Here is a 14,015-nt window from a genome sequence, read left to right on the forward strand (position 1 = left end):
TATTTATATTACACGAGACTGTATCTCTGTTTATTTTACACTGGAGATGTCTCTGTTTATATTACACTAGGCCCTGTCTCTGGTTATATTACACTAGAGCCTGTGCCTGTTTATATTACACTAGACACTGTCCTTGTTTATATTACACTAGACCGTGTCTCTATTTATATTACACGAGACCCTGTCTCTGTTTATATTACACTAGACCGTGTCTTATTTATATTACACGAGACCCTGTCTCTGTTTATTTTACACTGGACCTGTCTCTGTTTATATTACATTGGTCCCTGTCTCTGTTTATATTACACTAGACCCTGTTCTCTGGTTATATTACACTAGACCCTGTCTCTGGTTATATTACACTCGACCCTGTCCCTGTTTATATTTCACTAGACACTGTCCCTGTTTATATTTCACTGCACATTGTCCCTGTTTATATTACACTGGACCTTGTCTCGGTTGAAATTACACTAAACCCTATCTCTGTTTATATTATACTGGACCCTGTCTCTGTTTATATTACACTGGACTCTGTCCCTCTTTATATTGAAACAGACCCAGTCCCTGTTTATTTTACAACAGAAGCTGTATCTGTTTATATTACACTTGACCCTGTCTCTGTTTATATTACACTAGACCCTGTCGCTGTTTATATTACACTGGACTCTGTCTCTGTTTATATTACACTGGACCCTGTCTCTGTTTATATTACACTGGACCCTGTCTCTGTTCATATTACATTAGAACCTGTCTCTGTTAAAATTACACCAGACCCTGTCACTGTTTATGTTACACTGGACCGTGTCCCTGCTTAAATTACACCCGATCCTGTCCCTGTTTATATTACACCAGACTCTGTTTCATTTATATTACACTAGACCCTGTCTCTGTTTATATTACACTGGACCCTGTCACTGTATATATTACACTGGACCCAGTCCCTGTTTAAATTACACTGGACCGTGTCACTGTATATATTACACGAGGCCCTCTCTTTGTTCAGATTACACTAGAGCCTGTCTCTGTTTATATTACACGAGACCCTGTCTCTGTTTATATTACACTAGACCCTGTCTCTGTTTATATTACACTAGAGCCTGTCTCTGTTTATATTACACCAGATCCTTTCTCTGTTTATATTACACTAGACATCGTCTCTGCCTCTATTACACTGGACCATGTCTCTTTTTATATGACACTTGACCCTGTCTCTGTTTACATTACACTCGACCCTGTCTCTGTTTATATTAATCTGGACCCTGTCTCTGTTTATATTACACTAGATCATGGACCCTGTCGCTGTTTATATTACACCAGACTCTGTCTATGTTTGTATTAGACTAGACCCTATCTCTGTTTATATTACACTAGACGCTGTCCCTGCTTATATTATACTGGACCCTGTCTCTGTTTATATTACACTGGACATTGTCTCTGTTTATTTAACATTGGACCCTGTCCCTGTTTATATTACACTAGACCCTATCTCAATTTATATTACACTGGACCCTCTCTCTGTTTATATTACACTAGATCCTGTCCCTGTTTATATTACACTAGACCCTATCTCTGGTTATATTACACTAGACCCTATCACTCTTTATATTGCACTAGACCCTGTCCCTGTTTATATTACACGAGATGCTTCCCTGTTTATATTACACTAGACCCTTTCCCTATTTATTTTACAAGAGACCATGTCCCTGTTTATACACTGGACCATATCGCTGTTTATATTACACTCGACTCCGTCTCTCTTTATATTACACTCAACCCTATCTCTGTTTATATTACACTGGACACCGTCTCTGTTTATTTTACAATAGACCCTGTCTCTGTTTATATTACAAGCAACCCTGTCTCTGTTTATATTACACTGGACCCTTTCGCTGTTTGTATTACGCTAGACCCTAGCGCGGATTATATTACCCTGGACCCTGTCCCTGGTTATATTACACTCGACCCTGTCCCTCTTTATATTATGCTAGACCCTGTCCCTGTTTATATTACGCTAGAAACTATCGCTGTTTATATTACACTAGACCCTGTCCCTTTTTATATTACACTCGACTCTGTCTCTGTTTATATTACACTAGACCCTGTCTCTGTTCATATTACATTAGAACCTGTCTCTGTTAAAATTACACTAGACCCTGTCACTGTTTATATTACATTTTACCGTGTCCCTTCTTATATTACACTCAACCCTGTCCCTGTTTATATTACACCAGACTCTGCCTCTTTTATATTACACTGGACCCTGTCTCTATTTAAATTACACTGGACACTGTCTCGTTTTATATTACACTGGACCCTGTCCCTGTTTATATTACATTAGACCCTGTCTCAGTTTATATTAAACTAGACCCTGTCCCTGTTTATATTGCACTGGACCCTGTCACTGTATATATTACACTGGACCCTGTCTCTGTTATGTTACACTGGACCCTGCCTCTGTTTATATTACACTGGACCCTGTCTCTGTTTATATTACCTTAGGCCCTGTCTCTGTTTATATTACACGAGATGAAGTCCTTGTTTATAATACACTGGACCCTGTCCCTGTTTATTTTAAACTGGACCCTGTCCCTGTTTATATTACACTGGACCCTGTCCCTGTTTATAATACACTAGACTCTGTCTAAGTTTATATTACACTAGACCCTATCCCTGTTTCTATTACACTGGACCCTTTTACTGCAAATATTACACGAGGCTCTCTCTTTGTTCAGATTACACTAGAGCCTGTCTCTGTTTATATTACACTAGACCCTGTCTCTGTTTATATTACACTAGACCCTGTCTCTGTTTATATTACACTAGAGCCTGTCCCTGTTTATATTACACGAGAGCCTGTCTCTGTTTATATTACACGAGACCCTGTCTCTATTTATATTACACGAGACCCTGTCTCTATTTGTATTACACGAGACCTTGTCTCTGTTTATATTACACGAGACACTGTCCCTGTTTATATTACACTGGACCCTGTTCTCTGGTTATATTACACTGGACCCTGTCTCTGGTTATATTACATTAGACCCTGTCCCTGTTTATATTTCACTGGACACTATCCCTGTTTATATTTCACTGCACACTATCCCTGTTTATATTTCACTGCACACTGTCTCTGGTTGTATTACACAAGACTCTGTCTCTGGTTATATTACACTTGACACTGTCCCTGTTTATATTTCCCTAGACACTGTCCCTGTTTATATTACACTAGACCCTGTCTCTGTTTATATTACACTAGACCGTGTCTCTATTTATATTACACGAGACTGTATCTCTGTTTATTTTACACTGGACCTGTCTCTGTTTATATTACACTAGGCCCTGTCTCTGGTTATATTACACTAGAGCCTGTCCCTGTTTATATTACACTAGACACTGTCCTTGTTTATATTACACTAGACCGTGTCTCTATTTATATTACACGAGACCCTGTCTCTGTTTATATTACACTAGACCGTGTCTTATTTATATTACACGAGACCCTGTCTCTGTTTATTTTACACTGGACCCTGTCTCTGTTTATATTACACTAGACACTGTCCCTGTTGATATTTCACTAGACACTGTCCCTGTTTATATTTCACTGCACACTGTCCCTGTTTATATTATACTGGACCTTGTCTCGGTTGAAATTACACTAAACCCTGTCTCTGTTTATATTATACTGGACCCTGTCTCTGTTTATATTACACTGGACTCTGTCCCTCTTTATATTGCAACAGACCCAGTCCCTGTTTATTTTACAACAGAAGCTGTATCTGTTTATATTACACTTGACCCTGTCTCTGTTTATATTACACTAGACCCTGTCGCTGTTTATATTACACTGGACCCTGTCTCTGTTTATATTACACTGGACCCTGTCTCTGTTCATATTACATTAGAACCTGTCTCTGTTAAAATTACACCAGACCCTGTCACTGTTTATATTACACTGGACCGTGTCCCTGCTTAAATTACACCCGATCCTGTCCCTGTTTATATTACACCAGACTCTGTTTCATTTATATTACACTAGACCCTGTCTCTGTTTATATTACACTGGACCCTGTCACTGTATATATTACACTGGACCCAGTCCCTGTTTAAATTACACTGGACCCTGTCACTGTATATATTACATGAGGCCCTCTCTTTGTTCAGATTACACTAGAGCCTGTCTCTGTTTATATTACACGAGACCCTGTCTCTGTTTATATTACACTAGACCCTGTCTCTGTTTATATTACACTAGAGCCTGTCTCTGTTTATATTACTCGAGACCCTGTCTCTGTTTATATTATACTGGAGCCTGTCTCTATTTATATTACACGAGACCCTGTCTCTGTTTATATTACACTAGACCGTGTCTCTGTTTATATTACACGAGACCCTGTCTCTGTTTATTTTACACTGGACCTGTCTCTGTTTATATTACACAAAACCATGCCTCTATTTATATTACACGAGACCCTGTCTCTGTTTATTTTACACTGGACCTAACTCTGTTTATATTACACTCGACCCTATCCCTGTTTATAATTACACCAGACTCTGTCTCTGTTTATATTACACCAGACCCTGTCTCTGTTTATAATTACACCAGACTCTGTCTCTGTTTATATTACACTAGACCCTGTCTCTGTTTATATTACACTAGAACCTGTCTCTGTTTATATTACACTAGACCCTATCCCTGTTTATAATTACACCAGACCTTGTTTCTGTTTATATTACACTAGAGCATGTCTCTATTTATATTACACGAGAACCTATCACTGTTTATATTACACGAGACCCTGTCTCTATTTAAATTAAACAAGACCCTGTCTCTGTTTATATGACACGAGACACTGTCCCTGTTTATATTACACTGGACCCTGTCCCTGTTTATATTACACTAGCCGGGTCTCTGTTTATATTACAAGAGACCCTGTCTCTGTTTATATTATACTGGACCCTGTCTCTGTTTCTATTACACTGGACCCTGTCTCTGTTTCTATTACACTGGACCCTGTCCCTGTTTAGATAATACAAGACCCTGTCTCTGTTTATATTACACTGGACCCTATCTCTGTTTATATTACACTAGACCCTGTCTCTGAGAATATTACAATGGACCCTGTCCCTGTTTATATTACACAAGGCCCTGTCTCTGTTTATATTACATGCAACCCTGTCTCTGTTTATATTACACCAGACCCAGTCCCTGTTTATATTACACTGGACCCTGTCTCTGTTCATATTACATTAGAACCTGTCTCTGTTAAAATTACACTAGACCCTGTCACAGTTTATATTACACTTTACCGTGTCCCTGCTTATATTACACTTAACCCTGTCCCTGTTTATATTACACAAGACTCTGTCTCTGGTTATATTACACTTGACACTGTCTCTATTTAAATTACACTGGACACTGTCTCGTTTTATATTACACTGGACCCTGTCCCTGTTTATATTACATTAGACCCTGTCTCAGTTTATATTAAACTAGACCCTATCCCTGTTTATATTACACTGGACCCTGTCACTGTATATATTACACTGGACCCTGTCTCTGTTATGTTACACTGGCCCCTATCTCTGTTTATATTACACTGGACCCTGTCTCTGTTTATATTACCTTATGCCCTGTCTCTGTTTATATTACACGAGACGAAGTCCTTGTTTATAATACACTGGACCCTGTCCCTGTTTATTTTACACTGGACCCTGTCCCTGTTTATATTACACTGGACCCTGTCCCTGTTTATATTAAACTAGACTCTGTCTCAGTTCATATTACACTAGACCCTATCCCTGTTTCTATTACATTGGACCCTTTTACTGCAAATATTACACGAGGCTCTCTCTTTGTTCAGATTACACTAGAGCCTATCTCTGTTTATATTACACTAGACCCTGTCTCTGTTTATATTACACGAGAGCCTGTCTCTATTTATATTACACGAGACCCTGTCTCTGTTTATATTACACGAGAGCCTGTCCCTGTTTATATTACACGAGAGCCTGTCTCTGTTTATATTACACGAGACCCTGTCTCTATTTATATTACACGAGACCCTGTCTCTATTTGTATTACACGAGACCTTGTCTCTGTTTATATTACACTAGACCGTGTCTCTATTTATATTACACGAGACCCTGTCTCTGTTTATTTTACACTGGACCTGTCTCTGTTTATATTACACTGGTCCCTGTCTCTGTTTATATTACACTGGACCCTGTTCTCTGGTTATATTACACTAGACCCTGTCTCTGGTTATATTACACTCGACCCTGTCCCTGTTTATATTACACTGGACCTTGTCTCGGTTGAAATTACACGAAACCCTGTCTCTGTTTATATTATACTGGACCCTGTCTCTGTTTATATTACACTGGACTCTGTCCCTCTTTATATTACAACAGACCCAGTCCCTGTTTATTTTACACCAGAAGCTGTATCTGTTTATATTACACTTGACCCTGTCTCTGTTTATATTACACTAGAACCTGTCTCTGTTAAAATTACACCAGACCATGTCACTGTTTATATTACACTGGACCGTGTCCCTGCTTATATTACACTCGACCCTGTCCCTGTTTATATTACACCAGACTCTGTTTCGTTTATATTATACTAGACCCTGTTTCTGTTTAAATTACACTGGACCCTGTCACTGTATTTATTACACGAGCCCTCTCTTTGTTCAGATTACACTAGAGCCTGTCTCTGTTTATATTACACTAGACCCTGTCTCTGTTTATATTATACTAGAGCCTGTCTCTGTTTATATTACACGAGACCCTGTCTCTGTTTATATTACACTGGACCCTGTCTCTGTTTCTATGACACTGGACCCTGACCCTTTTTAGATTATACTAGACCCTGACTCTGTTTAAATTACAATGGACACTATCTCTGTTTATATTACACTAGACACTGTCTCTGTTTGTATTAATCTGTACCCTGTCTCTGTTTATGTTACTCTAGATCATGGACCCTGTCTCTGTTTATATTACACTGGACCCTGTCTCTGTTTATATGCACTTGACCATGTCCCTGTTTATATTGCACTGGACCCTGTCTCTGTTTATATTACACTGGACCCTGTGTCTGTTAATATTACACTGGACCCTGTCCCTGTTTATATTACACTAGACCGGTCTCTGTTTATAGTACATGAGACCCTGTCTCTATTTATAATAGACTTGACCATGTCGCTGTTTATATTACACTGGACGCTGTCACTGTTTCTATTACACTGGATCCTGTCTCTGTTTATATTACACTGGACCCTGTCCCTGTTTAGATTATACTAGACCCTGTCTCTGTTTATATTACACTAGACCCTTTCTCTATTTATTTTACACGAGACCCTGTCTCTGTTTATACACTGGACCATATCGCTGTTTATAATACACTAGACTCCGTCTCTGTTTATATTACACTCAACCCTACCTCTGTTTATATTACACTGGACACCATCTCTGTTTATTTTACAATAGACCCTGTCTCTGTTTATATTACACCGGACCCTTTCGCTGTTTATAGTACGCTAGACCCTAGCACGGATTATATTACACTGGACCCTGTCCCTGGTTATATTACACTAGACCCTGTCCCTCTTTATATTATGCGAGACACTATCGCTGTTTATATTACACTAGACCCTGTCCCTTTTTATATTACACTAGACCCTGTCTCTGTTTATATTTCACTAGATGCTGTCCCTGTTTATATTACACTAGACCCTGTATCTGTTTATATTACACTAGACCCTGTCTCTATCCATATTACATTAGAACCTGTCTCTTTTTATATTACACTGGACCCTGTCTCTGATAATATTACAATGGACCCTGTCCCTGTTTATATTACACAAGACGCTGTCTCTGTCTATATTACACTGGACCCTATCTCTGTTTATAATACACTGGACACCGTCTCTGTTTATTTTACAATAGACCCCGTCTCTGTTTATTTTACAATAGACCCTGTCTCTGTTTATATTACGCTAGACCCTGTCTCTGCTTATATTACACTGGACTCTGTCGCTCTTTATATTACACTCGACACCGTCTTTGCTACCATTACACTGGAACCTGCGTCTGTTTATATTACACCAGACCCGTTCTCTGTTTATATTACACGAGACCATGGACCCTGTCGCTGTTTATATTACACTAGACGCTGTCCCTGCTTATATTACACTGGACCCTGTCTCTGTATATATTACACTGGACATTGTCTCTGTTTATATTACACTGGACCCGGTCCCTGTTTATATTACTCTAGACCCTACCTCAATTTATATTACACTGGACCCTCTCTCTGTTTATATTACACTAGACCCTGTCCCTGTTTATATTACACTACAACCTGTCTCTGTTTATATTACACTAGACCCTGTCTCTATTTATATTACACGAGACCCTGTCTCTGTTTCTATTACACTAGACCCTGTCTCTGGTTATATTTCACTGGAGCCTATCACTCTTTATATTGCACTAGACCCTGTCCCTGTTTATACACTGGACCATATCGCTGTTTATATTACACTAGACTCCGTCTCTGTTTATATTACACTCAACCCTATCTCTGTTTATATTACACTGGACACCGTCTCTGTTGATGTAACACTAGACCCTGTCTCTGTTTATATTACACTGGACCCCTGTCTCTGTTTATTTTACACTCGACCCTGTCCCTGTTTATATTACACCAGACCCTGTCTCTGTTTATATTACACTAGACACCGTCTCTGCTTCCATTACACTGGACCCTGTGTCTTTTTATATTGCTCTGGACCCTGTTCCTGTTTATATTACACTTGACCCTGTCTCTGTTTTATTACACTAGACCCCGTTTCTGTTGATATTACACCAGACCGTTTCTCTGCTTATATTACACTATACATCGTCTCTGCTTCTATTACACTGGACCCTGTCTATGTTTATATGACACTTGACCCTGTCTTTGTTTACATTACACTCGACCCTGTCTCTGTTTATTTTACACTGGACCCTGTCTCTTTTTATAGTGCTCTGGACCCTGTCTCTGTTTATATTACACGAGACACTGTCCCTGTTTATATTACACTGGACCCTGTCTCTGTTTATATTACACTAGACCCTGTCCCTGTTTATATTACACTAGACCCTGTCTCTGTTTCTATTACACCAGATCCTTTCTCTGTTTATATTACACTAGACATCGTCTCTGCCTCTATTACACTGTACCCTGTCTCTGTTTATATGACACTTGACCCTGTCTCTGTTTACATTACACTCGACCCTGTCTCTGTTTATTTTACACTGGACCCTGTCTCTGTTGATATTGCTCTGGACCCTGTCCCTGGTTATATTACACTAGACCCTGTCCCTCTTTATATTATGCGAGACACTATCGCTGTTTATATTACACTAGACCCTGTCCCTTTTTATATTACACTAGACCCTGTCTCTGTTTATATTACACTAGACCCTGTATCTGTTTATATTACACTAGACCCTGTATCTGTTTATATTACAGTAGACCCTGTCTCTATCCATATTACATTAGAACCTGTCTCTTTTTATATTACACTGGACCCTGTCTCTGATAATATTACAATGGACCCTGTCCCTGTTTATATTACACAAGACCCTGTCTCTGTCTATATTACACTGGACCCTATCTCTGTTTATATTACACTGGACACCGTCTCTGTTTATTTTACAATAGACCCCGTCTCTGTTTATTTTACAATAGACCCTGTCTCTGTTTATATTACGCTAGACCCTGTCTCTGCTTATATTACACTGGACCCTATCTCTGTTTATATTACACTGGACTCTGTCGCTCTTTATATTACACTCCACACCGTCTTTGCTTCCATTACATTGGACCCTGCGTCTGTTTATATTACACCAGACCCGTTCTCTGTTTATATTACACGAGACCATGGACCCTGTCGCTGTTTATATTACACTAGACGCTGTCCCTGCTTATATTACACTGGACCCTGTCTCTGTTTATATTACACTGGACATTGTCTCTGTTTATATTACACTGGAACCCGTCCCTGTTTATATTACACTAGACCCTATCTCAATTTATATTACACTGGACCCTCTCTCTGTTTATATTACACTAGACCCTGTCCCTGTTTATATTACACTACAACCTGTCTCTGTATATATTACACTAGACCCTGTCTCTATTTATATTACACGAGACCCTGTCTCTGTTTCTATTACACTAGACCCTGTCTCTGGTTATATTTCACTGGAACCTATCACTCTTTATATTGCATTAGACCCTGTCCCTGTTTATACACCAGACCATATCGCTGTTTATATTACACTAGACTCCGTCTCTGTTTATATTACACTCAACCCTATCTCTGTTTATATTACACTGGACACCGTCTCTGTTGATGTAACACTAGACCTTGTCTCTGTTTATTTTACACTCGACCCTGTCCCTGTTTATATTACACCAGACCCTGTCTCTGTTTATATTACACTAGACACCGTCTCTGCTTCCATTACACTGGACCCTGTGTCTGTTTATATTGCTTTGGACCCTGTCTCTGTTTACATTACACTCGACCCTGTCTCTGTTTATATTAATCTGGACCCTGTCTCTGTTTATATTACACTAGATCATGGACCCTGTCGCTGTTTATATTACACCAGACTCTGTCTCTGTTTGTATTAGACTAGACCCTATCTCTGTTTATATTACACTAGACGCTGTCCCTGCTTATATTGCACTGGACCCTGTCTATGTTTATATTACACTGGACATTGTCTCTGTTTATATTACACTGGACCCTGTCCCTGTTTATATTACACTATACCCTATCTCAATTTATATTACACTGGACCCTCTCTCTGTTTATATTAAACTAGACCCTGTCCCTGTTTATATTACACTACACCCTGTCTCTGTTTATATTACACTAGACCCTGTCTCTATTTATATTACACGAGACCCTGTCTCTGTTTCTATTACACGAGACTCTGTCTCTGGTTATATTTCACAAGACCCTTTTACTCTTTATATTGCACTAGACCCTGTCCCTGTTTATACACTGGACCATATCGCTGTTTATATTACACTAGACTCCGTCTCTGTTTATATTACACTCAACGCTATGTCTGTTTATATTACACTGGACCCCGTCTCTGTTTATATTACACAAGACTACGTTTCGGTTTATATTACACCAGACCCTGTCTGTACTTATATTACACCAGACACTTTCTCTGTTTATATTACACAAGACCTCGTCTCTGCTTCTATTACACTGGACCCTGTGTCTGTTTCTATGACACTGGACCCTGACCCTGTTTAGATTATACTAGACCCTGACTCTGTTTAAATTACACTGGACCCTATCTCTGTTTATATTACACTAGCCACTGTCTCTGTTTGTAGTAATCTGTACCTGTGTCTGTTTATGTTACTCTAGACCATGGACCCTGTCTCTGTTTATATTACACTGGACCCAGTCTCTGTTTATAATACACTTGACCATGTCCCTGTTTATATTGCACTGGACCCTGTCTCTGTTTATATTACACTGGACCCTGTGTCTGTTAATATTACACTGGACCCTGCCCCTGTTAAAATTACACTAGACTGGTCTCTGTTTATATTACACTGGACCGTATCTCTGTTTATATTACACGAGACACTGTCTCTGTTGGTATTAATCTGTACCTTGTCTCTGTTTATGTTACTCTAGACCATGGACCCTGTCACTGTGTATATTACACTGGACCCTGTCTCTGATTATAATGCACTTGACCATGTCCCTGTTTATATTACACGAGACCCTGTCTCAATTTATTTTACACTGGACCTCTCTCTGTTTATATTACACTAGACCCTATCCCTGTTTATAATTACACCAGACTCTGTCTCTGTTTATATTACACCAGACCCAGTCTCTGTTTATAATTACACCAGACTCTGTCTCTGTTTATATTACACTAGACCCTGTCTCTGGTTATATTACACTAGAGCCTGTCCCTGTTTATATTACACTAGACACTGTCCTTGTTTATATTACACTAGACCGTGTCTCTATTTATATTACACGAGACCCTGTCTCTGTTTATATTACACTAGACCGTGTCTTATTTATATTACACGAGACCCTGTCTCTGTTTATTTTACACTGGACCTGTCTCTGTTTATATTACACTGGTCCCTGTCTCTGTTTATATTACACTGGACCCTGTTCTCTGGTTATATTACACTAGACCCTGTCTCTGGTTATATTACACTCGACCCTGTCCCTGTTTATATTTCACTAGACACTGTCCCTGTTTATATTTCACTGCACACTGTCCCTGTTTATATTACACTGGACCTTGTCTCGGTTGAAATTACACTAAACCCTGTCTCTGTTTATATTATACTGGACCCTGTCTCTGTTTATATTACACTGGACGCTGTCCCTCTTTATATTACAACAGACCCAGTCCCTGTTTATTTTACACCAGAAGCTGTATCTGTTTATATTACACTTGACCCTGTCTCTGTTTATATTACACTAGACCCTGTCGCTGTTTATATTACACTGGACCCTGTCTCTGTTTATATTACACTGGACCCTGTCTCTGTTCATATTACATTAGAACCTGTCTCTGTTAAAATTACACCAGACCGTGTCACTGTTTATATTACACTGGACCGTGTCCCTGCTTATATTACACCCGATCCTGTCCCTGTTTATATTACACCAGACTCTGTTTCATTTATATTACACTAGACCCTGCCTCTGTTTGTATTACACTGGACCCTGTCACTGTATATATTACACTGGACCCAGTCCCTGTTTAAATTACACTGGACCCTGTCACTGTATTTATTACACGAGGCCCTCTCTTTGTTCAGATTACACTAGAGCCTGTCTCTGTTTATATTACACGAGACCCTGTCTCTGTTTATATTACACTAGACCCTGTCTCTGGTTATATTACACTAGAGCCTGTCCCTGTTTATATTACACTAGACACTGTCCTTGTTTATATTACACTAGACCGTGTCTCTATTTATATTACACGAGACCCTGTCTCTGTTTATATTACACTAGACCGTGTCTTATTTATATTACACGAGACCCTGTCTCTGTTTATTTTACACTGGACCTGTCTCTGTTTATATTACACTGGTCCCTGTCTCTGTTTATATTACACTGGACCCTGTTCTCTGGTTATATTACACTAGACCCTGTCTCTGGTTATATTACACTCGACCCTGTCCCTGTTTATATTTCACTAGACACTGTCCCTGTTTATATTTCACTGCACACTGTCCCTGTTTATATTACACTGGACCTTGTCTCGGTTGAAATTACACTAAACCCTGTCTCTGTTTATATTATACTGGACCCTGTCTCTGTTTATATTACACTGGACTCTGTCCCTCTTTATATTACAACAGACCCTGTCCCTGTTTATATTACACTTGACCCTGTCTCTGTTTATATTACACTAGACCGTGTCGCTGTTTATATTACACTGGACCCTGTCTCTGTTTATATTACACTGGACCCTGTCTCTGTTTATATTACACTGGACCCTGTCTCTGTTTATATTACACTGGACCCTGTCTCTGTTCATATTACATTAGAGCCTGTCTCTGTTAAAATTACACCAGACCCTGTCACTGTTTATATTACACTGGACCGTGTCCCTGCTTATATTACACCCGATCCTGTCCCTGTTTATATTACACCAGACTCTGTTTCATTTATATTACACTAGACCCTGCCTCTGTTTGTATTACACTGGACCCTGTCACTGTATATATTACACTGGACCCAGTCCCTGTTTAAATTACACTGGACCCTGTCACTGTATTTATTACACGAGGCCCTCTCTTTGTTCAGATTACACTAGAGCCTGTCTTTGTTTATATTACACGAGACCCTGTCTCTGTTTATATTACACTAGACCCTGTCTCTGTTTATATTACACTAGAGCCTGTCTCTGTTTAAATTACTCGAGACCCTGTCTCTGTTTATATTATA

Source organism: Pristiophorus japonicus, chromosome 21 (assembly GCF_044704955.1).
Source record: "Pristiophorus japonicus isolate sPriJap1 chromosome 21, sPriJap1.hap1, whole genome shotgun sequence".
Taxonomy (NCBI): domain Eukaryota; kingdom Metazoa; phylum Chordata; class Chondrichthyes; family Pristiophoridae; genus Pristiophorus; species Pristiophorus japonicus.